Source organism: Stenella coeruleoalba (assembly GCF_951394435.1).
Source record: "Stenella coeruleoalba genome assembly, chromosome: 3".
NCBI classification, from domain to species: domain Eukaryota; kingdom Metazoa; phylum Chordata; class Mammalia; order Artiodactyla; family Delphinidae; genus Stenella; species Stenella coeruleoalba.
This window is the reverse complement of record NC_137148.1, coordinates 102879605-102906563: the sequence shown is the minus strand read 5'-3', so window position 1 is coordinate 102906563 and position 26959 is coordinate 102879605. Positions and strand designations below refer to the sequence as shown.

The 26959-nt window shown below is 38.6% G+C and overlaps 1 protein-coding gene across 1 annotated transcript in view; it reads left to right on the top strand.

Moving 5' to 3' along the window:
- ZNF608 (zinc finger protein 608) overlaps positions 1 to 26959 on the top strand; it is a 1156357-nt gene that overhangs the window by 829784 nt on the left and 299614 nt on the right. Inside the window, exon 6 of the mRNA XM_079918637.1 lies at positions 26605 to 26714. The gene's annotated coding sequence lies outside the window, so the exon portion shown is untranslated. The remainder of the gene's footprint in view (positions 1 to 26604; positions 26715 to 26959) is intronic.

The following is a 26959-nucleotide window of genomic DNA, read 5'->3' as shown; positions in this document are numbered from 1 at the left end:
GCTCCATTTAGAATTCTAGCAGACTTCTCAAATTTAATGTATATTAAAACTCTCCCAAACTAAATAATCGACCAGAGAAATCCCAAACATGCTCCTTCTCATGTTACCCATCTCAGTTAATGGCAACTTCATTCCTCAGTCCACCAGGACGATTAGCTCTACCTTCAAATATATCCAGAAAGTGACCGCTCCCCACCACCTCTACGTCTTCACCTAGTCCAAACCGCCATCCTTTTGCATGGATTATTTTAATAGCCTCATTACCTACTACAGTTGATTCTTTTGCGCAGAAGCCAGAGAGGATTCTTAAAAACATAAGTCAGGTCAAGTTACTCCTCTGCTCAAAGCACTCCGGTGACTTCACTTTGCTTGCAGACTTGAATCCAAACTCTTCACCGTGACGCTATAGGCCCTCCATGATCCAGCTCCTGACTGCCCTTCTGGCTTCATTTCCTACCACTTTTCCCCTCACTTACTCACCAGCAGTCACATCAGGATTCTGCTCTACATTGAACATACCAAGCTGATTCTACCTCAGGGTCTTTGCATGTGCTGGGTGTCCCATCTAGAACACTTTGTTCTACAAGTTTCATACCCCTGCTCTATTCAGGCCTAAAAATCCTTCCCTGAAGCCCCTATCCAGCACAATTCCTCTCTTTCTTCAGAACTCATTTTTCTTTCTAACGCTTATCACTGTGTGACCTGTGTGTTAGTCACTGCCCAGTCAGGAGACAGAAACCACACCAAATGTTTAAAGATGGGAATTTTAATATAAAGAATTTTTAAACTAGTAGGAGGCAGTTAACTAATAAAAGGGGTAGAAGAGGACCCTAAGGAGCCTAGATGTAGCCTAGGGGAAAAGGTAGTGACTGCCTCTAGGCTGAAACACTAAGGGAGCTAAGGACTAAGAGAGCCCCCTCCCCAGGGCTGAGATTCAGACCTTCTCAGGAAGGGCATGGCTACCACAGGAGCATGCAGTCTGACTGTGGCCAAGAAAACTTACCAAAGGCTATGGGCTATTACTGGTCTTTAGAAGAAGTCTGCTTTTGCCAGAGGGTGTGGCCAGGCCTCTGCTGTCTGCCATTGCAGGAGGTTATGGGCAGAACAGAACCCATGGGAAGTGGCCTAAGGGTGCGGTTGGAACTCATCTGTAGGAACTGCTGGGCTTCCTCACAGAATAATAATAACGGAGGATGGGAACTCTGAAAGGAAATATCATCTTGTATTAATGAAATTTATTAATTGTGACTTGTATTAATGAAATTTAACATTCTGCCAGCTGGAAAGGAGACATACGCACAGAGTTCAGCTTTAGTATTACAGAGCAGGGCAAAGAAGGGACGATTTGGAGAGATGATAAATTGATAACTGGCACAACAGGTGCCAGGTGCTTATTTATCTGTTTATTTTCCATTTCCTCCCCCACTAGAATACAAGCGCTTTGAAAGTAGGGACTTTATCTTGTTCTCCTCTGTGTTCCAGCATCTAATACAGGTCCCAGGATATAGAAGGAATTCAAAAAAATGTCCGTTAAATGAAAATAGAATTATATAGCCTGGCTCATTTTAGAAGTCATTTGTTCTTTTTGTTACCTGGCATCCTTTTCCTCTTTTTTGCCAATCACACCCCAAATTCCCTCGATAAAATCCCACTTTTCTGACTCTCGGGCCATGTAGGTACATTCCATGCTTCAGTGGTGAATATAGGTCCTAAGCCAATTAATCATTGTATTCTATCCTTTAGCCAATGAGATTCAGACCCAGATGTGTTCTGGAAGTTGTTAGTGAAAAGGAACCCTATATCTTGGGCTTTTCATGAAGAGGAAATAAGACTGGGGCTGCTGGCAGCAACCCCAGTCATCGTGGGGGCTTGTCTGGGGTTGGAGCTGACTCAGATAAGAGCCAAGCAGAAAGATGGAGAGAGACAAGATCCAGGTGACATCATTTGAATCCCTGGCTCCAGCCATCCACAGACTTTCCAGTTACATTAGCCAATAAATTTCCATTTTGTCTAAATGTATTAGCCAGTGTTCTCCAGAGAAACAGAACCAATAGGAGATTTATATATATATATATGGAGAGAAAGAGAGAGAGAGGGAGGGAGGAAGGGAGAAAATCCCCTACATACAAACCTTCAAGTTGCAAATTTTCAAAGATGCAAACGTGTGTTCTGTCAGCATCAGGCGTGAGTGAAACTGCAGCTTACCCTCCGTCTCCTACTGCTGACGATCCTTCAGCTCTACCATCTCCCACCTCCTCTCCCTCCTCCAGTCAGGAACTCTTCTTGCCTGCTCACTCGATGCCAGCCCCTGTATGCCAGCTGTTGTACTGTACCACTGTACTTTTCAAGGTACTACACTGCAAGATTAAAAATGTTTTCTTTATTTGTTGTCTTTGCTTGTTTTTGATGTTATTATTTGTGTGAAAAGTATTATAAACCTATTACAGTACAATACTATATAGCCAATTGTGTCAATTGGGTACCTAGGCTGACTTTATTGGACTTACGAACAAATTGGACTTACGAACGGAATTGGGCTCTCAGAACGGAACTTGTTTGTATGTAGGGGACTTACTAATAAATATATATGAAGAGATTTATTATGAGGAATTAGCTCACATGATGATGGGGGTTGAGAAGTCCCAGGATCTGCAGTCTGCAAGCTGGAGACCCAGGAAAGCCAGTGGTATAATTCCAGTCTGCGTCCAAAGGCCTGAGAAGGGGAGCTGAGGGTGTAAATCCCAGTCCAAAGGCAGGAGAAGAATAGGTACTAGCTCAAGCAGGCAGGCAAGAAGCAACAAGGGAGGTTTCCTTCTCCCTCAGCCTTATTGTTCTATTCAGGTCCTCAGTGGACTGGATGGTGCCCACCCACACGGGGGAGGGCAATCTGCATCACTGAGTCTGCTGATTCAAGTGCCAATCTCATCCAGAAACACCCTCACTGACACACCCAGAAATCATGTTTAGCCTAGGCACTCCTTGGCCCAGTCACTCCTACACAAAGAAATAACCACCACACCACCCAAATGATTTTGTTTTGCAGCTGAACAGGTTCAATTATACTTTCTAATTTTCTAAATTTCATGTTCTTTAGGGAGAATGTTCTTGTTTTATACCTTATACCACTTTATCAAGCACCTGACTTCCCCCAGAAGGTACTCAATATGCTCATAAATGATCTTACATCAGTATCTGACAAATTTCAGTAAATTGGCCTTGCATTTGCCTCCTGATCTCCATACCAGAATCATTGCTTTGAGACCTACTAATCTACGAAAACGATTCTACAGAAGAAATAAAATATTCAAACTTTAAAGTTTTCTTCATACATAGATAAACAGAAGTGAAGAAACAGCTTTGAAACTGACAGAAAACCTTAACACAGCCAAAAATAACCAAGTAGCTACCTAAATACCTATTGTAATCTTAGAATCCAACCAGAGTAGAAGTTTTGCAACCACATCAGGGCAGAGCGTAAGAATGATGATAAAATTCGTGGACAGCTGCCTTCTCTCTGGTACCCAGTGGGTACTGTGATACCCCACCCAGAGTCCCACTTTAGGGCCAACCATAAACCCCCAAGTTGCTGGGAATACTATCTGCTGATGGACCACAGCTGAGAGCCTTGCTGCATACTGTCGCCACAGGGAGCTGCTTCACTCAAGGTTTCTCTCTCAAGCAAAAGTGACTGGCTGATGTGAGGCTACAAAGTCCCAGTCCCCTGGCCTCAATTGGGGATAATTCGGAAAGATCATTCCAGCTCCAAGGCTCCCTGCAGGAACACCTGAGACCTCAACTGCAACCACTTTCTCAGTGCCCAGTGCTTCCTGACTCACTTCATTGTGTGTGGAGGCCCTAAAGGCTCTCCCCAATGAACCTTCTGCAGGTAATTTTCCACCTCAGACTCTGTGACCAGGAATCTAATCTAATAAAGATGAAAAGGAAAAGACAGTAAGAGAAGATAAATAACATGAGCTTTTTCATAGAAAAAGAAATGAAGAATGGGACTGCACCTATTATAGAGCCCCAAAGTTTTGATTTAGAAAACAATGTGCAGGATACCCTCTAAACTATTGACTCCAATAATAGGGAAAGAGGGAATGGAAATCTTAATATTTAAAAACATAGTATTTTAAATCTGGATCTACTCCCCCCAACCACTTCTAACACCAGAACATACTGCAAATGAATTAAATATCTAAACAACAACAGTAAAACCAAAAACATTAAGTAGATGATGATACATACATAGGTAGATAAAAAGATGAGAAAGAAAGAGAGAAAGAGAAAGAAAGAGGAAAAGAAAGGAAGGAAGGAAGAAAGAACGAGAAAGAAAGAAAGAGGGAGGAAGGGAGGAAGGGGAAAGAGAAAGAGAGAGAGAAAGGAAAAAGAAAAGAAAAGGAGGAAGGGAAAGAGGAAATCCATATGCATATATACATTCATCTTAGTGGTTCTGCTTCTCTGACTGAATCATGAATGATACCTTATTGAATTGATTTGAAGTACATTTGAAATCCTAAGCATAGGGATTTAAGACTTGAAAACTTGAAAAATTAATCACTTAATAATGAGTGACAAAAAAGTATAGGAGATCTCACATTTGCATATCCCTAAATGAGAAAGATGAAAATGGCAAGTCCCCTGGAAATTTTATCAAGGGTATCAGAAAGAAGGAAAAGACACAATCAATTTCATACCTTCAGATTCTACTGTCACTTTAGTTGACTCTTGACTTCTGATTTTACCTTTGTTTTTCTGTTCCAGACATTGAATGAAAGAAAAGGGAGACAACTTGGCTAGAATAAGATTGCTTGTACTGGAAGCATCTAGGACACCAGATTTTTGTCTTTAAAATTTACTCTCTTTGTTTTATGTTATTTATTGCTTTAAAATATATGCACATATTACATTCCTGTTTCCCCAGAGGAGTTGAAGTTACAGCTAAAAAGAGAAAAGTAATTTGCATCTTTACACGGTATATAACATAGTGAAACTATTTCCATCAGGATTACTTCTGATTCAGTTTCTTCATAAATCTGTTTCCACTGAACAAAAATAATGTGCTGTCGTGTATCTGGGACACACTCACACTTTCTATTTTCATATTAACGGCACAAAAACTGTCATTGTTAACTTGATATAACTGCCACCTCCAACACATGGACATGCATATTGCAGACTCACAAATTCATATCTTCTATACTTGGAATGTTCTACAAAAATCAGCAATTTCCCTCACTCCTTTCAACCTGTTTTCAAACTTATAATCTGGATACAAAGTGAGGTTTTTACTCAAACAGGCACAATAAAATGTGTATGTAATGGGAAGCAACATCTTCATTCTCATCTATATTTTCCACACTTTCTACGATGAGTAGGTATTATTCTTCTAAATAAAAACTGTGGCTTTTTTAAAACAAAACAATATAAAATTCTGGTCTCTAAGTTGAGGGAGAAAGTGATAATGAAAGAGAGACTTTCAACAAAGTGGACAAATATGTTCCAAACTGAAATAGCTTTTACAAAATCTCTCCTGATTAGGGACATTCCACTCTAGACAGTCATTTCTGTTTGTTAACACCTACATATCCATTTTGTGCCTTATGATTTAATATTCATGTTGTTTTATACATATATATGTGTATATACATATATATGTTAGATATACATATACTGGTGTAAGTATATGTATATATATTATAAATATATTTCTAGCTATACGTTATATACATAATATATACAGTTAGAATTCCTAACTGTATCTTTTTTTTTTAACATCTTTATTGGAGTATAACTGCTTTACAATGGTGTGCTAGTTTCTGCTGTATAACAAAGTGAATCAGCTATACATATACATACATCCCCGTATCTCCTCCCTCTTGCTCTCCCTCCCACCCTCCATATCCCACCCCTCTAGGTGGACTCAAAGCACCGAGCTGATCTCCCTGTGCTATGCAGCTGCTTCCCACTAGCTATCTATTTTACGTTTCGTAGCGTATATATGTCAATGCCGCTCTCCCACTTCATCCCAGCTTACCCTTCCCCCTTCCCATGTCCTCAAGTCCATTCTCTATGTCTGCATCTTTACTCTCCTGCCCCTAAGTTCTTCAGAACCTTTTTTTTTTTTTTAGATTCCATATATATGTGTTTGCATACAGTATTTGTTTTTCTCTTTCTGACTTACTTCACTCTCTATGACAGACTCTAGGTCCATCCACCTCACTACAAATAACTCAAATAACTCAATTTCGTTTCTTTTTATGGCTGAGTAGTATTCCATTGTATATATGTGCCACATCTTCTTTATCCATTCATCTGTCAATGGACACCTAGGTTGCTTCCATGTCCTGGCTATTGTAAATAGTGCTGCAATGAACATTGTGGTACATGACTCTTTTTGAATTATGGTTCTCTTAGGGTATATGCCCAGTAGAGGGATTGCTGGGTTGTATGGTAGTTTTATTTTTACTAACTGTATCTTTTATTTCTTAAGTGTAGAAAGGGAAAAAAATTATTCATTTACTTTCTCTCTGCCATCTCCTTCAGGATTCTCCAGTCACTACAAACACCCACCCTAAATGTCTTATTTTCTTCTCCACCTGTATTTTCAGTCTTCAAGTTAACGTCAACCCAAGACACGCAAACCAGAAACCCACAAGTCATCCTATGCTCTTCCTTTTCATATCCGCTCTGCTGCCAAATCTTGCAAATCCTTTCCCTTAAATTTCTCTTGAACCCAGTTCCTCTTCTCCATCCCCTTTGAAAACACTTTAATTCTGGTTCTACCAGTTTGGAGCTGATTCATTCCATGGACTCTCATAATTTGATTACTGGGGAGTCCAATTCATTGAAGTTTAAACCTGAAAGGGTATTTCTTCCAGTACCTGCCCTCAGCTGTGCTTTAGTAGAGGTCTGTTTTTTAGACCAGGTTTCTATAACTTTCTTGAATTTTAGTTACAAAGAATAGTGTCTTTGTCTATTCATTCTGAAAGCTCTAATCTCAGACTCCACGCAGTCCATCATTCTCCGCCTTCATTGTTATACAGGACCTGTGTTTCTAACAGCTTAGAGAAAGGGTGGTGAATGTGAAGGCATCCTGTCTTCACTCACATCCTTCCTTTTAGTCACAGGCTCATCCAGTGTCCCGAGGATAGAAGAAGGAAAAGGGAAAGTCACAAATCTCTCCTTACTAAGATGGGCAAGAGTATAGGCTTCTTCTTGAGTAGCTGCAACTGCTGTTTCCTATGGGCTCGATGAGAATGGATGGTGAGGCCAACACTGGGCAGTCATGGTCCTCTGTGAGATGCAACCTGCCCGTCCAGCAGGCCCCAGGCACAGTTGTGCTTACTACATCTCTCTTATGTCTTTGCTCCCTTCATGTCAGCAATCCCATCAAGATGATGCCTCTGTCTCATCTTTATAACACAGACAAATCTTGCAGGTGCTGACATACGCAGGCCCCATCATTACTCCTAACTCAGGAACTGAGAACCTGCAGGCCCGTCCTAACATCTGTCCTCCTGGCAGTTCCCTACCACACCGTCTTTCTTCAAATCTCTTTTCTTTAGACCAAGTGGCACAAGATGGTTTCAGTAAGTTCAGTGGCCGACAAGACATCCCAAGGGGGAATATACATCAGCCTTCCCTTCTGTGTATACCCCCAATGTTTACGAACAATTCTTTTGGCGTCTCCTCCCCCTTCCCTTGGATTTGGGGAAGGAAAACCTTCTCCCAAGAGCACTGCACTTCTTCAAAAAGCATCAAGACTGCATCCTATCAGTTTGGGCAAGTGGAGGGTATGAGAGGGGATGTTGACGGTAGATGGTAGGGCCAGTTCTGAGTTGGTTATACTCTCTAATAAACCCAATTGCTGGTAGTTCTTTAAACTTATAAGATGAGGTACTTAATGCTTTTGTCCTCAAATTCAGTCCATAGTCACAACTTCTGGACTCAAGGGGAAAAAAAAAAAAAAAAAGCACACTTGATGTCCTATTGTACTCCTAATTGGTATTACTATCTACTATCTTGTTCTTGCTTCCCATTTATTTCTGGGAAATTGTGGAAGAACCTAATTCCCTCAAAATCAATTTTCTGAAAGCCAAGTGACCAAATGACCAACTTACCAAATTTTTCAAGTTCAGTCATTTACCAAAAGCTTATTTTCAGAAACCAGTTCACCCAAAATCAACTCACTCAAGACAAGTTTGCTGAAAGCCTGTTAGCCAAAAGAAAAACTAGCCAAATTAAAGATTTCCCAAATACTTGTTTTGTGTTATCTGCTTAAAGTTTACAGCAAAGTTATTTGGAAAATTTCAAGTCTTTAAGGCTTTGTTTTGAGGTTTTAGTTTATATTTAGTTTTAGATTAAGTTTAAGCTTATGTTTAACTGTAGCCATTTCATCCAGTTGATTATGCAAGAGATTTGTTAGTCCCTCAACATTGGATGTCATTTCTGTGTCTGATTCACATTTCAAACGCTGAGACTTCACAAAATATTCTTTGAATTGAGCTTTATATAAATATCTGTGAATTCTGAGAGGTCCAAAGGACAATGGACTCTATTGTGTATGTTTTAATGAAATCCACTCAATCGTTTATAAAATACTTGACATCAAGATATGCATCATAGTTGTAATTCAAAACACAGCAACAATGTGCATTTCCAAAAGCCATAGACCAAAAGTACAGAGAAATCCAGACATTAATAAGGTTTTCCTGGCCACAGTAAAATGTTTGCTGCCAAAATAAAACTAAACAACACTAGAACTTCACAACAGTCAAATATAATTTCACAGACATCTTCAACAACCATTAAAACGATTCTTTTCCATGGGAATGGCGTAAAACTTAGTAAGTAGACATAAGAAGTAGCAGCTTTTTGTAAATTAGTGAATTTGGTAAATTGGGCATTTGATGGCATCAAATCAGGCATAATAATGAAGTATGCAACTCACACCAGGCCTGATGTTGATTCAAAACACTAGAATATAACCACACTGCTTGGGAAGGATGCTTCCTCGTCAGCCAGTGTGAGAATGACGGTTGAATATGTGCACTGAGAAAGCTTTCTTTACCCAGGAACATATATCTTGGGAATATAAAAATGAGAGAAAAATACTATACAAAGTAAATATGTGCAAAGAATTCACAAAGAAGAATGGGTAGTCCGTGGTGGCCAGGAGAGACCTGCTGGGGGCAGAATCTTGTATGTGTGGAAGGAACAGAGTATTGGCAGCATCTAGCAGAGTTAGTGGAATCAGAATTTTCCTTGGAGGAACTCGGGGACCAGCTCCGCCAGACAGACTTCAATCAAATGGGAATAAAACCCTTGCTAATAAAAAGTAATAATATTTAAAATACTAGCTACCCTGTACCCAAAGGTAACTAAGTACCTGATATTGGCTAGGGAAAAAAGCAACTAAGGCTGAAACTTACAGTAAAGAATCTATTCTTAAAAACCCAGAAACTTTAAAATCTGACATGCTCAGCCCCATAAAACAATCCCAGCTGACTGTGTATCCCTCTCCATTACTTTCAACAGTCCTGACATATTATCTGGGAAGAGGGGTGGGAAATTCTTAACTCCGTGATAGGCATTTGGTGCCTACGAGATAAGGAAAGAAGAGACAATACAAGATGAAACGGAAAACATCACATCCCAGTAAGGACATCTTCTATCTAAAGGGAAAGGAATGGGAACTCAAGCAAATAAAATCTCAGGGTAGATGAGCTCAAGGAGTATATTTGATATAGCTTTTTAATATTGAGGTTTTCTGGAGTCCCACTGACTTCTGCAATGATAAAATAAGATGAACATGGGATTTTCCTAAAGTGATCAGTGCCCTGTGATTCGTTTTCCTGTATGCCACCGGTGGCTGTGATGGACTGAAGTCCAGCCACAAAGCCCCTGAAGCTGGGAGATGCTGCCTGCAGGGCAGGCACTGTGCCAAGGCGCCTGGTGTGGAATCGTCACAACAGCCCTGGCAGGGTCAGTGTGGTTCCAGTTTACAGACGGGAGAATTGGACTTTGGAGCACTAATTAGACACATTGCTAGGAAATGACACTGACATTCCATGGTACTTTGCTAGTTTGCTGTACCGACTGCATCTTATTTGATACAGTAGAACTCAAAATAAGGAAAACAAATAGGATTTGTCCCTACACCCATCACATATTTATCTGGCTTTTATTTATTCATTTTCCCTGGGCCTTAATACATTTCGAGGTAGGATGGTTTCAACTTGTATTTTACATGAAGGTGACGATCAAAACATTTTCTTACTTCTTTTTCATTACTTGATATCTCTAGATATTTCAAATATTACTGCATATTCTATGTATGAACTATTAGACTTTGTAAGGCATACTATTTTAAAGAAGGAAGGAAGGAAGGAGGGAAGGAATGAAGGAGGGAGTGAGAGAGAGGGTGGGAGGGAGGGAGGGAAGAAGGAAGAAAGTTCTCTTAAATAATGATAGGTTTTCTTGCTAGGGATGTGGCTAGGAGTGAGGAGATCCAGCACAGACTCAGCACCACACTGAAGCTCTCACCACATTTATGCAAGATGCTAGAGTGACATCGGTTTCTTTCTCTGTTGTCTAAACCTTAGTCTCTGAAATCTCCCTTCCGGCTCTGGGTCTTCCCATCCATGCACCCTGGGGAGACACGTGATCTGCTCACTTCCATACTTGTAGGGAAACGTGCAGCTGTGTGCCAAGCCTGTGTAAAAGCTAGCCTCTAAAGAAGATCCCATGTTGGTGCTTAAAAGAAACATGCCTTAGTAAGCAGTGTTTTTAACTCACTGTTGGGGAAATTGTTCATTTCCCCAAATCTTTTCCCCTCAGATTAATCTCATTTCTTCTGATTCTGTTCTCAGAATACAGTTGTAATACTACTGCTAACAGTAGTATTTAACAGATATGTTACAGTTGTGGAGGTTTAACATTGCTTTTGTTCCTTTGTAAAGATGTATATTGCAAGATGTTTTTTTTAATTGAAAGTATTGACCTATATCACGCTGAAAATCACAGGCATAACTGTCAAAATTTCATCGGCAGTTAATTTTATTGATATAGCTGAAGAAATGACATGAAAAAAAATAGTCAAATGGGATTAGTATAAAATTCCAAAGCGCTCGTTGTTTAAAAGTCTCATTCACATCAGTGGGGCTAAAGTTCATATACATTTTATTTGGTTTTGTTCTGCTTTATGTAAGTTATTTCATCCATTTTTAAAAGAGTCAGACAGAGATCCAGGGAGAAAAGGAAGCACTTGATTTTCTTTTTAATATTTTTGTGTATGTGTCTCATAAGTTGCAAAATAACATAAAATTTGGTTTTCAAAAAATAAACACATCTGTGAGAGTTTTAAAAGAGTAAATAACTTATTTTACTGTCAAACCTAATCAGTTGAAAGGTTTTTATCAAACCTTGTTTCTTTTTATTTTTTAGAAATATAATTCCTTGTCGTAAAATTGGTATCATCACCCCTTCAGGCAAAGACAAATCTGTTTCCAGCATGCTTCCATTTTACTACAAGGAAAATAAATCCAAGATTTTCCATTTTCTCTTTCTTCACTTTTTTGTATTCCTTTTCCTTTCAAGAAATATAATATAGTGCCTCTGTTTATGAGAGATACCTAGTCATTTTGTCTCTTTAGTCATTGCAATCACTTTTCTGATTTTATTTACACATCAAATGGTACTCAACTATCTTCCTGATATTATAATATTCAGGTCCCTATCCTTTCTTCAGAATCCATTTCATCAGTTTGAAATGGACACAAGGAAAGAGTTCCGGGGCTGTTTGCACACTCAGGAGCCATTTTATAACCTCCCACCCACAATTAGACCCTCTCAGGAAAGCCTTGTGGTACTGGCTTCAGCCCTTGGCTACATCTGTCCTCTACAAGGCCGAGGCTCCTGGTGGGCAGCAAATCTTAAAACAGCTCTTACCAAAAATTTCTCTGGTGACTATGACAGCCACTCAATTTTAAAAGGCTGAAAGAAAGTAGGCAGCTGCTTGACTGAGTCAACATCCCTTGACTCTCCCTGGCTCCTCCATCCATGCCCATTAATCAGGACTCATGGCAGACTCCCAGCAGCTGGCAGGAGGGCCATGAGTCTGTGTTTGTGTGAAGGGAAGGGAGAGAAGAGAAAGAGAGGGTGTGGCCCAGACTGGCAAGTATGAGGAAAGCCAGATGGCAATAGCACTTGATTTTGACATCCAGGTACCACTTTTGAAAGGTTATGTGGCATGTCCTTGCTTTGGGCACTGTGAACAACCCTACTGGCTGTGAGTTAATATATGCCAAAGGGGTCTGAACGAGTTTTAGCTGGTTGTGGTGCATATGAACTCTTCAGAAGCTTCCTGAAAGGTTAGGGCTAGCTTGAACCAGTTAGACAGAGTTTGCCCAAGTTTTGAGTGGTCAAGTCTTGATTGAACCAGGAGGACATGAGCAGGCTGGTAAAAAACAAAAGAATGTCAGCAAAATAAGTATTTTCCAGTTGAAATAAAAATGTTATTTCTACAAATTAATTAAGGATATATTCTGTGATATTCTTTGATATTTGATAGTACTTCATGAGTTATAATTAGATGACTGGTTTTATATAAAATTTTTTAAAATACTTGCCAGCATTTGTTGTAAAACATACATTATTTGTATTGAATTTTGTTTTTTTATGGTCCTGATTCAACTTCTATCTCTTCTTTAGTAAGTAATCTCTTAATTAAGAGGTGCCAAAAAATGAAGAATGAAGTTAATATGTGTACACCGTAGTCCTGAAACTTTTGTTTTGCACCACTCAACTGGCTGATTAACTTGCCTTTTTGTAAACTCTAGTATACTTCCAAGACACTATAAATAATCATGACAATATCTAATAAAAATAGATGTCATATCACAGAACCACAGCAGAGTTCAAACTTAGTTTAGCAAAATCAACAACTTGCTCACAAGACTGATGAACTGCAGTTACGTGTTTTTAGCAAAAGCATTTCTAGCAACCAGATAAGCAAGTGTCTTCCTGACATAGATGGATGATAGCACATGTGCCAGAAGCCAGTGGAAAATAGGAGCTGTCATCTAGAAAATGCCAGAGCCATTTCAAGTCCCTCTAGATTAGCACTCCATCTTCGGCTGAGCAAGATATGCTGTTAGCTGAAGGTCTATTGCCAGCGAATCAGAAGAGGGCAGAGCCCTATCCTTCTCACATGACTAGATTCATCAGAGGCTCAGAGGCAGGGGATGCACGTGATCACCTCCCAGCTTTTTGTAAGGTTTGTGGCATAAGAAACAAAGCCAATAAAAGTTCTACCATGTACGACAGCAAAAAATATGAATTAATCGATTCGTTCTAGAGACTTACCAATGTTCAAAAACAGTGTAAGCTAGTGTAAACAGATTGTTTTTAATACCCTGCCTCATTCAAAATTGTCTTGTGAACAAGAACCTGATTATAACATCACAAGTTTTGCTACTTATCTTGATTTAAACAATTAAGTATTCGGAAGTTCATCTTCTCAGCCTCGGGTCACTAAATAAACACTGTCTAACTGACTGACCAGTATCTAGGGAGGTAATTCTGAGGTTAAAAGGAAGGTCCGGAGTACACTGAGTTTAGCAAGACAGATTTTCGAATGCAGCTGGGACTGCGTTTCTGTAAAGCCTTCCCCGGCTTGTCCTGGAGCCCTCTGGAGACCATCTCTTTGTGATGGAGCTTCATGGCTGAGGATAATATGCTGCCCTACGCGAGGTCCTCTGGCAGAGATGGAGAACTGCTGTTCCGTAATGGCCTGGCACTGCATGGCGCACTCTTGATAATGCTGTTCTTGTGCCTCTGGGCCCAGCGAGCTTGGGCATGGGCAGACTGCTGTCTCATGGTCTTCCATTGGGGCATCTCTGATTTCCGAGGATGCAACTCAGGCACCATCAGGGAGGTCAGCTCAGACCTGTGCATGATGACAGCCTCCACGCCCTAGAGTGGAAGTCTCCAAGGGGCACCAAAGGACATATCAACAGTTTTGCTGCAAAACAATAACTTCCTTATACACATTTTTCTCTGTGGCTGCGGTTAGCAAAAGAGAGAAAAAAAATATTTAAAAGTGTTTAGAAGCTAAGAATAATAAAGAAGCCATCCTTCTAGGGGAGAAATGACTGCCTTTCATTCCTGGGTAATTTGCAGAGGCCTTTTAACTCTACCTTGGAGCTACAGGGGTGACAATGTGGGTATAATTTAGGATGCTCTGGAATCTCCTTAAACCTATCAGGCCAAGACTTACTCACAGGTTGTTCTGTTAATACTATGAGCCAGAGAACATCCAATAATATTGAGGGAGCTAACTTCAGAAAGAAATATTCTTCAACTACTTATTTTGTCTATAGATGACCAAGTTAGTTTGTCCTACGTGCAATGGATAAGGAAGAAAATTCCTATTTCTGTGGCATTATAATTTGATTTCAGTTCTGTCAAGTCGTATCACACAAAAGCCTCCTTTTCCCTCCTTCCCCCACTCTTTTCTTTTTGTCAATGACATTCCCCATGATGAGCATTCCGAAAGAGTAGCTACTGCTTCTCTTGTCAACTGGGTTTTGTCAGTTCTGAACACAGGGTCTTGCTTTGCCATTTCCAAGGTCTCTTTGAAACCTAGGATCACAGCTGGTGCTTCAATCAGGAGTTCACACCGTGAAGAAGCTGGCAGTGAATCCTCCACCGAGTCTGTGGAAGATACATCATCTCTTTCCAGCCACAATGGAATACACCTTTCATTTTCTCACTGAAAAAGACTGCATCATTCACTACTCTTTCTTGACAAAAATATTAATAACAACCCAGCCTCCTAAGGGATGGGAACATTTTGGGGTTTAAACTGAAGTGACCTTAGCTTGTCAGAATGATTTGACTTTAAGAAATGCAACAGTAAATACTGTTTTTTATTGTGGTTTTAAAATCTGGTGTAGTAATAAAATTAAGGACATCTTAACTATGTCTATCATGGCAAAATGTGTCAGTAAGAATATAGAAGTAGAGGGATTTTTTTAAGAAATATGCTTATATAATGGAATTTGTATTCTTTCCCAACTGGTGGCATGGTATTCTTTGTTTTTTACTCATTTTCAGGGATAGATATAATGGAACCTCTTTAGATAATGTTTTTAATGTTTAAAAACTATTTTGTTTATATATGGAGAATGAAGATGAAAGAAACATTTAGTGGCACTTTAGGAAGAAAAAGTATTGGCAATGCTAGGCAAATGTGATATTAGGATTTATATTTCTAGCTGAGATCAATGCGGAAAGTTAGCAGATAAATCAGAAAATGGAAACGGAATATGGTCATACATAATAACTAAGAATTTGAAGTAAAATTCTCCTTCTTTGTTGCTAACTTCTTTTTTCAAATTTTGTGGTTTCACTGTAGTACATGTTTAACAATTAGTGTTCTAAGTTGTAACTTATTCAAAGACAATAAGCCTTCTTCAAATATTAATACAGGCTGAATCTAAATATGCCAAATGAGGCAGAGAAGTGGTAGGATTAGATGCCCCCAAATTACTTTGACCTCAATTATCTAGATACGATTTCAAGAATCACTTTACGTGGCTAAACAGCGTGTAATCTAGTCGCCTCCAACAAAATCACCATCTTCTAGGAAAACCAACCTTTCACATTCACATGTCTTCCATTCTCAATCAAATCAGAGCCCAGGGTTACAAACATTCACCCAGCATCTTACGGGTGAGATCCATATTTCCTGGTAATTACTTCTATTATTAATGTTATGTGTAGCAGAAAATGAGTATTTTATGTACCACTTTTGTGAACATAGGTGTTTTTCAATGAAAGATGACTATTTTTTAAAGATATTCTAATTATTACCAAATACATGTTTCTGTATCACCATATCTGAAACCAGACCAAAATCAACAATTAAAAATGTAATCAGAGGTGCTAGGGGAGGGGAAAATGGGAAGTTATTGTTTAATGGACATAGAGTTTCAGTTTTGTTTTTTTTTTTTTTTTTGCAAGTCTCGGGAATTATCACAATGAGCTTTTTACCTGTGTATATATATATATATATTTTTTAACATCTTTATTGGAGTATAATTGCTTTACAATGGTGTGTTAGTTTCTGCTTTTATAACAAAGTGAATCACTATACATATACATATATCCCCATATCTCCTCCCTCTTGCATCTCCCTCCCCCGTCCCACCCCTCTAGGTGGTCCCAAAGCACCGAGCTGATCTCCCTGTGCTTGCGGCTGCTTCCCACTAGCAGGTTTCAGTCTTACAAGATGAAAAAGTTCTGGATTTCTGTTATACAACAATGTGAATATACTTAATGCTACTGAACCATACACTTACAATAGTTACGATGATAAATTTTATGGTTTTTTTTACCACAGTTAAAATTTTTTTAAACATAATTCAGGAGAAATATTCTCCTTTGGATCAAGGAAAATGGGCTAGGTGGATTCATTATCTTCTTGCCAAAAGCCAGCTTTAAGTTACATGACGCAGTTATAGAGAAGGTTGGTAAAGCTACCACAGGGGTCAAGGAAAGCAAGAAGCAAGCAGAGAAGAAGATCAATGCCTTTGTCTCCTTGAATAATCTTAATTCCTGCAGAATAACTGAAATCACCTCTCAGATAAACCTTTCACCATGAAAAGTGTGGCTGGGAAGCTGTGAAAAACACTCTTCCTAAATAATGCTTACTGATCCTTGACATGATCATTGCTTTAGACATTGACACAAGGCCAAGTTTCTAAATGTCAGATATACAAGAGGGAAAGAAATTCCTTGGATGAAAGTAAAGGAAGGGAAATAAGATTTGTTGAGCTTGCACAGTGCTTTACAAGTGATATTTCATTTGATCCTGTGAGGTAGGTACTATTATCCCGTATTTCTAATGAGAGAATTGCATCTGACAGGTTAAGGAATTTGCCCTATTTTGTTCAGATAGTTACTGATATCAGTAGAAAGGTTGCACCAATTCAGAGAATCTGATACAGTCCAATCCTCATTTCTCTGTGACACCATTTTGGAAAGTCAGGAGTGAAACTGAGGACAGAGGCATACCTAGTGTGTCCCTCTCAGCTCTCATACTCTGGATGATGCCATACAGTATGTCTGTTTATGGTCCCTGGTTCCTGGAATCGAAGGCCGCATTCTAGAGTGACCATGGACCCCTCACTGTCCTGCGTAGCCACTATTTCAGTATCCATCCTTATGATGACTGACACACCAATATAGTAATCCTTAGACACAAAGATGTGAACGTGATCACACCCCTGCCTTCAAGAAACTAGTGGGAATGCTGACAGGTAATAAGTATGCTAAGTACCTGCACAGTGGAGGTATACACATGGTTCCATGTGGGAAAAAAGTTAAAAAGCAAAATGGAGGAAGAAGTTAGTGGGGAAGGAATGGATGGGATATAGTATCTAGAACCCAGGGCAATGAGAATGAGAAGGGTGTGCTCCATTCCCCAAGCCCGAGGCTCTGCCTAAGGTCCACCTCTGCCTTTTCTGTACAAGATTCCTAAAGTTTTAGGAGCGTTAAGCAGTACCTAGTATATTAATTTTTGCCTTATCATTAAATACAAGTGACAAAGTGACAGATAAAGAATATTTTATATCCTTTTTTCTTTTCTTTTTTTTTTGCGGTACGCGGGCCTCTCACTGTTGTGGCCTCTCCCGTTGCGGAGCACAGGCTCCGCACGCGCAGGCTCAGCAGCCATGGCTCACGGGCCCAGCCACTCTGCGGGCATGTGGGATCTTCCCGGACCGGGGCACGAACCCGTATCCCTTGCATCGGCAGGCGGACTCTCAACACTGCGCCACCAGGAAGCCCAAGAATATTTTATATCCTATTATTGAGGACTAACTATAGTCCTTTATTAGGAACTAGATGTGTGTGTGTGGAAGTGGGGGGAAAGGAAAGTAAGAAGGGATTGTGAAATAAGACTCTATTATTTGTGAAAATCAAAATTTCTTTAAGAATCTTGAGTGGGCATAAACTGGCAGTGTTACCTCTCCCCATACATATTGTAAATGCATAGCATGCTAGGACAATGTAAAACTTCATCTTCTTTCATGAATTGGAAATTCATCTTCCAATTCTGTATTATTTTATATATAACATCATACATTATACCTTTATATATGACATAATTTTTCTACCAATTTAATTAGGTCACCCAAAAGGATTACCCGTAACACGCCAAACACATGATTTGTTGTCTATACTTGGGAAAGCAGTTTTTAAACTCCTGGTATTGCCTTGGACTTTCTTTGGATTTCTTGGATTTGATGTTCACAATCCATTGCAATAGAAACACTGAAGGAGGGCATGTTGAATGTGGAGTATCGCTGTAGAGAGCTAGGCTAAAGCAAACTCCATAAGGTATTTTTAGCGGAGGATGCAGCAAAACAACAACAAGGAGAAAGCTGGTGAGATTCACAAACTATAATTAGCTCCATTAAATGCCTTAACTAAATTTCTAACACGCTGTTTAAAGAATGGGGACCTTTATGAGAAAACGTTGCACACCCCTTTTTTGGGTCATTGTTTTTGAGTGTTAAACACAAACTACATTTACAGGTCCCATGGCTATCAATTTATTTGCTCACAACACAGTTTCCTCAGCATTGTTTGTTATCCAGGAAATTTCACAGCTTTAGAGGACCCAGACTTCAAAGTCGAGGAAGTAGATTTGGGGCATGGGAGCCTGGGGACACCAAGGGAGACTGTTCGTCAGCATTAGAAATTTTTTCTTTCTTTCTTTCTTTCTCTCCCTCTCTCTCTTTCTTTCTTTCTTTCTTCCTTTTTATGCTACAGGTGTGCAAATCAGAATCAGATATCTGCCCATAATTTTGAAAGCCCACATATTCATTTTCAAAGATGTCTAGATACTAGTTTATCATTTCATAAAACGTTTTAGCCTACCAGACGAAACACTGTTTTATCAGTTGTTGATGGAAGAAGCTTCCTTTGCTAAACATTGTGCAGTACCAGCAGCGTGACCCCCGGGGTCATGGGATAACAATGGTGTGCTCACGTTGGCAGGGGCCTTCTTTTTTGCAAGTGGCACCTGCTGTGAGGCTCTCCGTATAAATACTGAACGCCTGCAACAAATCACAGATGTTTTATGCACTAGAAAAACCGACAGGAAGTAATCACTAAGAAAAAGAAACAGTGTGGAATAGGTAGGAGAAGGGGGAGAAAAAAGACTCCTTTACCTTTGAGGGGATGTTTGGGGGAATAGATTTAAAATGCAGGATGTGAGTAGCCTTGCTGTGTGGCTCAGCTTGACCCAGGCTCCCGCTCAGCCCAGCTGAGAAGGTACAGGCCTTGTAAGGAAGATGGGGCATCCTTTACATAAGCTGAGTGGGAAAACACACTTGAAAATTCCTTTGCATTGTCTTTGGTGGGTTGGAGTTCTTAACTTTTTCAGTTGTTCTCTTTATTTTGTGGCATCTAAGTGTTTCACAGAACAAGTACCCTGTAATTTTTTTAATATGAAAAGAAATGGTTTCATTTTGATGCAAACCTTTCTTATTATCCAGGGACCATTCCCTTTACACATCTCTGGGGACTGTCCCCACCACCTCCATTAGGTTCTTTCTCCTGTCCTGAACATTGACCATTGGGCCTCAGAAAAAGAACTTCATGCCTGAGTTTATCTTGTTTCCATATCAGCTTATTTTCAGTGTATTTCAAGGCCATATAATAACATTATTTTATAGACTTCTGAGTAAGTGGTAACAAAGAAACTATTTGTCTCTTCTCCATTTCCCCAACAATTTCTGGACCTCATTTCAAAGAGATGCATGTCGTCGGAATGGTAATGTGCTTTTCTTTCTTCCAGAGAAACCAAAACGGGCTGTTTGTTTTCACAGGAGTATTTATACTTAACACGTTTACATTTTAAGTCACATTTGCTTGACTTCCTAAATGACTTCTCTATTTTTTAGCTTCTCATCACATTAAAAATCTACCCCTAATGAATTCTTCGGAGCCCTATTTTTTTTTTCATTTTTATTTTAATATTTGACAGTTTCTTTGTAGAAAGGAAAGAACATTTGAAATAATATTGGATATTTTGCCAAGTCTGTCAAATGAGGAGCACTTTCACTTTCTCAGCTCCGTCTCATTAAAATTGTATTCTAATTCTGTCTTAACTCAGTCTCTGTGCTTCATAAGTCATTGCCTGCTCATTACTTGTGGTGTGGGAGATGAAATTTATTCAAACCCAATAGCCGAGATAAAGCATTGAAAGGCAGGCAGCTGGGAGAAATGAAATTAGCCTATTTTAGTGCTTTTCCGGCTGGATTTTTGCATCACCACCCGTTATGCCACGTGTCAGTTTGCATTTGTGACACTATCTATGTTTGGTTTATAGATTTCTGTTAATACGATATTCTTAGAAATATAGAGAATCTCCCCCCTTTTGCTTTTGTCTTAGAATTGGAATGTCCCTGAGTATCTGGGTTGATAAAGAGGAAAACATGATTTTCTATAGTTTTGTATAATTATAAAATCATTAAAATTGCCCCCAAAGATTAATTGTTTCTTTGTGTTACAATTCATAATTGTGTGTCTTACAGAAAAGAACATTAGTGACAAAGAGTAAATGTTATACCCTCAGAATGGTTTGAGGGGAAATGGCTTTAGAATGCAATGTGACTTACAAGCAATTTCACATGGAATCCGGGAGGGAGCTGTGCTTTCTAACCTAACCACTCCATCTTGAGCTTTAAATGTCATAAGAATACACTGTGGAATTCCTAATTTTGAATATAGAGGAGTTTTTGAAGAAAATTGACTAAAAGCATTGTACTTTGCCATTATCAAATTGAGTTGTTAAGGAATTATATGGTCTAATTACTAAACTTGGTATTTTTGACTACTTTGATTATGAACAGATATTGTCATTAGCTATCTAATTAGATTGACTGCAATAACAAGCAGTAATTTAGAAATATGTTCTAAATTAGTTTCTATATGAAAGCAAAGTCTTTGTTGATCTGTGTGTGTGATTAATGTCAAGTGTCATGAATTAGCTGAGGGATTTCTGTGTAGAAATATATGCATTTATATAAAAGAAAGATTCATCTACACTGAAAGTAAAAGATGGAGCTTGATTGGTGCCTAAATATAAGTACCAATGCAATTTTTTCTGATTACTCAAAGAAAATATAGGAAAAACAACACATTTCCTAGAAATGTGATGGTTAGGTTTAAGTTAGGTTTAACTATCTATGCATACAATGCATATGTACAGTGTGTGTACCCAACCTAGAAACTTTGCAAATAATATATGCAGACTTAAATTTAAATAGAGCCCATCAAAGCATTATGTAAGATATGTGGACAAATCTGTCAAATCCATTGTAGCACAAAATTACAAAATATTTTATGTGACTAATAAATTGTGCAGATAAGCAGTGGACCATAGTCATAAACAAATTAACCTTTGATGTAGGTATTTTCTGGTAAGGGTAGCTGGATTGGAAAGGTGACCCTCTTGAGAGCATTCAGCATGGTGCCTTTTTATTTGCTTTTTATCTCTTTCCCAGTATGATACTTGGTTCATGATCTTGGTCATGCTTATACCTATTAACATTTTTGTAAACCATCTAACAGAGGAGAAGGTAGAGTTATAACCTAGGACTAAACTGGAAATTACTAGGCCACACAAGCCTAAGCCCTGGCATGATTTAAGAGATTCTGTCCGAAAGATTACGTAATAAACTATGCTATGTGCATATATGCATATTATGTAAGTAAATCTCAGACACCCAAACTGATGTGGCTTTAAACAATTAACTACTGTAAGGTTTATTCCTGAATACTCATTTATGGGATAAAGAGCAATTCTATGCTATAACTAATTTACCCAGATCCATTCAAACCCCATACTTCTACCCCTGCTTCTCCCCATCTTCTCCACTCCAGGCCCTTGGACTAAGCACTTAAGGTAGTCCTTGGTTTGTATGGCCTCTACCAGGCAAGTAAAACTTCTAATGGTAATGTGGAAACCGATTTGTTATTCAAATAGAATATTTTTTAACACCAAGCTTGGGTCTATATAACCCTTGAATTTGTAACTTAAGCCTCACAGTTCTACAGACTAAAGGGCCCTGCCAAGAAATATACTGAGAAAATGGACCATATGATCCTGCAATAGACTGTCATCTATTTTTTCATTAGCAAAACACTTTTCCCTTTTTTCAGGCTATAAGAATCTGGTTGCCACTTATACTTAAATTATTTTATTTGGCCCCTTGATTCTTTGATTAACTGGACGTTTTCATAGAAATAACAGCTGCACCAGCAGCACGTTTTCAAAGCAACAAGGAAAGAATCTGTTCCCACTCCAGAGTCCCATGTTAGCCAGTTCCTTCTCACCAAAGGGGAACAAAAAATACCTACAGCCAAAATGAATAAAAAGGCAAAGGGCCTTTATGGATCTATTGTCAGTTTAATGCCCTGCAGTGGCCACCAGTCCATGGGGTTGTGCTCTTTCCTTGGTACTATTGGCTATATCTGTCCTTCATGGTTGTTGGTGGTGGGTAACTCTATTTAGCAACAGTGGCTGCTCTGGTCAGTGTCAAGGAGTTTTAGCCTAATCTCCTCTGTCTTGAATATTCTTAAATATTCTGGGTTCTTAATATTTTCCCAGTAGTTGCATGCCTTCTCATGAATTCCAGCCACATTAAGGCATTTGTGATGTCAGATCTCAGAGAGTGAAACCCTTAAAAAAGTGGGGGGCCTTCTTGGATGATGTCCACATTATTCTTACAAATAGGCTCTCCCACAACCCCTCCCATTAGCTTTAGTGCATAATACATAAAACAGTATCTATCTGCTTTTCATCACTCAGGTTCAAAATTGTCTGCCCTACAAAATATTTTCTTTGCCCATTTTTGTTTTACTTTTATACAGGCATGTCTTGTTTTATTGCACTTCGCTTTATTGCACTTCACAACTATTGTGTTTTTTACAAATTAAAGGTTGTTGACAACCATGTGTCAAGCAAGTCCACCAGCACCCTTTTTCCAACAGCATTTGCTCACTTCATGTCTCTCTGACATTTAGTAATTCTCACAGTATTTCAAACTTTTTCATTATTATTATATTTGTTGTGGTGATTTGCAATCAGTGATCTTTGATGTTACTATTACATAAAGATTACAACTCACTGAAGTCTCAAATGATGGTTAGCATTTATAGCAATAAAGTGTTTTTAAATTAAGGTATTTACTTTTTTTTTTTTAAGACAATGCTACTGCACACTTAATAGACTACAATAGAGTATAAACATAATTATTATATGCACTGGGAAACCAGAAAAATTGCGTGACTTGCTTTATTACATTAGTTTTATTGTGGTGGTCTGGAACCAAACCCACAATATCTCCAAGGTATGCCTGTATTTGACTTTCATGAGATGCGGTTCTATATTTCTTTGACTTGTTCCAGTAGCTGAATTATCTAAGTGTTCCTAAATATAAAGATTTTCTTTGAGAGTCCTGATTCAGCATCAGACCTACTGGGCTCTGCCTATGAAAACTAAAATGACTCTTAAAAAGGTAACTGGTTCTTAATTAACAAATGAATGTTCTCTTCTAAGGCAATATCTTCCTTCAGTTTTCTACCATTTAGCACCCAGTATCCTCCCATATTTTTACTCATCTTGGCCTTTCAATCTATTTCTTCCATGTCTCCTTTACCAGCATGCATTTTATGTCCCAGATAATAGTGCACTTAGTCATAACAGATGAGCAAACAAAACAAAGAGCTGGACATTAAGTGGCCAGCTCTAAAATGATTACATCAAAGATATGCAAACAAAGAAAAAAATCATATAAGTTATATTTCCAAATTGTTAAGGGACAAATTTCAAAAGGAGGTAAAATTATGACTCATATAAATATAAAATGAACACATGTCAAAGATGTGTTTTAATTCATAAATTGAAGGAGGAAACTGGCAAGATGTTACAACTGGTTCAAAGGAGAATCCAAAAAACAGACACATATAAATTAGGAATATTGAATTGAATTTGCAAATGTATGCAAAAGTGGCTCCTTCTAAAATAGGAGAGCCAAGTTGAAACTCCACAAAACAGAATTGATTTACTTGTCTGTAGATAAGAATTATTTGCATGACTGTCAGTTTTTTACAAGTTATTTTCTACTTTACAAAGTTGTAGAAAGTTGCATAACGTGTACAGGACCAGGTAATCCCTGGAGCCTCCAACATTCCATAGAAAAGAAATCCAGTAATTTATTTTGCATATTCTAAAGTTTTACATTGTTCTTTACAGGTTTGTTGAATCTTCTTGATTCAACAAATGAATGAATGAATACACTTGGTTAGACTTCCGACGGTACTTAGGATTAATTACTCATTCATTCAACAAATATTATTTCATACCTATCATACCTATATTTCTGTGTTTTGGGTGCTGAAGATAATGCAGTTAACAAAAAAGAAACACTGCTGTCTTATATTCTAATGGAGAAAGAAAGAAAATGAGTAAGTAAACAAGCAAATTATTAGTATATATGTCAGATGATGTTTCATACTATTGATGCCGAAGACTCAGCCTCTTTGCACCAGTGCCAAATGGCATCTCGGAGACAGAGTTTTGGGTGAAGTAGAAAAGATTAGCTTTATTGCTTTGCCAGGAAAAGGGGGACACATCGGGCTCATACCTCTCAAAACTGTGTGTCCCAACCCAGGAGGCTTCGGTGAGGAGTTTTATAGCAATGGTTCAAAGGTGGGGCTGCTGATAAGGATCAGGGTGTGCGCAGGGCCTGCACTCCTTTAATCTGGCCTCAGGTCGTCTCCTGATGAGCTTCTCATGGTTATCAAATTGTGACCTTCTCTGGAATGAAGAATGCTAACACCTTCCATTTGTTAGGGGTTTTAGTTCTGTAAAAGAGCTCAAAGATATTGTGTGTTCTTTGAGGTGGAACAAGGACCTGCCCCAAGGCTGCACTATTGTTTCTTGACTGTTCCTCCCTTGTCTCTGCATCCCTTCCCTTCCCTGATTCGCAGCTGCTCCCATATGCCCTTTTCCTTGTTTAGCCTAAGATGGTATAAAAGCCCAAGCTCTAACCACCCCTTTGAGTTACTCAGCACTGAGCGCTCCCATGTGTGCATGTGTGATGCACATGTTAATAAACTTGTTTGTTTTTCCTCTTATTAATCTGTCTTTGGCCAGTCTGATTTATAGAGCCCCAGCGGGAGAACCTAAGATGGGTAAAGGAAGAGATTTTTCTTCCCTTACAAAGGTTTTGAGCTTAGGAGCGGAATGATGCAATATAGATTTGATATTGGCTGCTGTGTGAGATGGGGCCAGGATTTATTGGAGATCAATCAGGAAAGCTCTGGCAGTCTACTGAAGGATTATGATAGCTTGGAGTAGAGTAGGAGTTGTGGAAACAGGAAGAGTGCTCTTTCTTGCTGAATATTTTACAAGTGAGACCACCAGAGAATTTCTGCTCAACCCAGCAAGAATAAGAAATAACTTTGCAAAACTCACACAGTCCATTTTTCACTCTTGAAAAACCTTTCCTAATTCAAAGGCACAAGATTGTCAAAGCACAAAAATATTCCCAGAAAATTATTTTTATCTTGTCCTGTGAAGTGTATAGAAAGACAACTTGCTGTTTGTTCCTTTCTGTCACTGAGCCTGTAATGGGTGTTTGTTTGCAAACTAGAGAAATTTACTTTGACTGAGTGAAGCAGGAAAGGGGAACATTGAAAGAATACCATTAGCTAATGGAAGAGTTAGACCCAGGTCTTTTAAGCTGACTGGGAAAAAAAAGGTTCCTAGATTTTTTGGTGGGAGATAAACATGAGAATAAGTGGGTTTTTTTAGTACATAAATCATGAAAAATGAAGAAAAATAACTAAATGAATATAAAAATAAGTATGCATATACAGTTATATATCAGATGAGAACTATGCTTATGCCAGGAGTGATACATTTTTAAAAAATAATTGTGATCAGCATGCAATTAGAGAAAATGTGGGCTCTGTGCCTCTGGTTTAAAAGAGAATTTTCTCTTTATTATTCTGGGGGAATCTAGTTGGATCATTTCAGCCATTCATCAGATTTCTCTGGGGAATTTTTGTTAACATTTTTTTAAAAAACCCAAAAATTTCCAGAGCACAATGCAAAATGTTCTGATTCAATACATCTGAGCTGATACCTAGAAATCTATACTTTACAACCTTATAAGGATTTTGACACTCAGCCAGTATGGGGACCCATGAGTTAAGGCACAGCCTACACCTGAAAATGTGTTTTATTCACCTGCTCGAAAAGAGAATCTGAAAACAGAGGTTTGTTTGCTTATTGGGATCTACTCATTTTATTGAGTCACAGAACATTGGTGCACAAAGATTATCTTGTCAAACAGAAAACAAACAGATGAGGCAACTACAGCCTAAAAAGTACCCAGTAACCACAAAACGTCTGCCTTGCACCGGACACTGCTTAAAAAGTGTATTTAAAATTTTTTTCACAAGGTGTTTTCCTTAATATGTATTTATATTTATTTAATTTCTATCTATTTTCAGGAAGTAATCCAAGTGGCATTTAACAATTATATATACAACAAAATAGTAAAAAAAAAAAAAAAAAAGTAGAAGAAAGAAAGGAAGGAAAGAAGGAAGGAAGGCAGACCAAGGTAAGGAAAAGATAAATATGGCAGTGACCATTCATCAACTTTGCAATGATAAAGTTTAGATTGGCTTCTGCACTCCATCACACTCAGGGCAAAAAGAGTAAACTAAACTACAAGCTTCACAAAAGGTAAGTAGCATGATTTCTTTCTTATTATTTATTTTCCTCCTTGTATGAAGCCATGAATTGCTCAGTCACTCATCAATGGCTATAAGTCATAGCACTGTTGCAGGAAGGCGGACCCCTTCC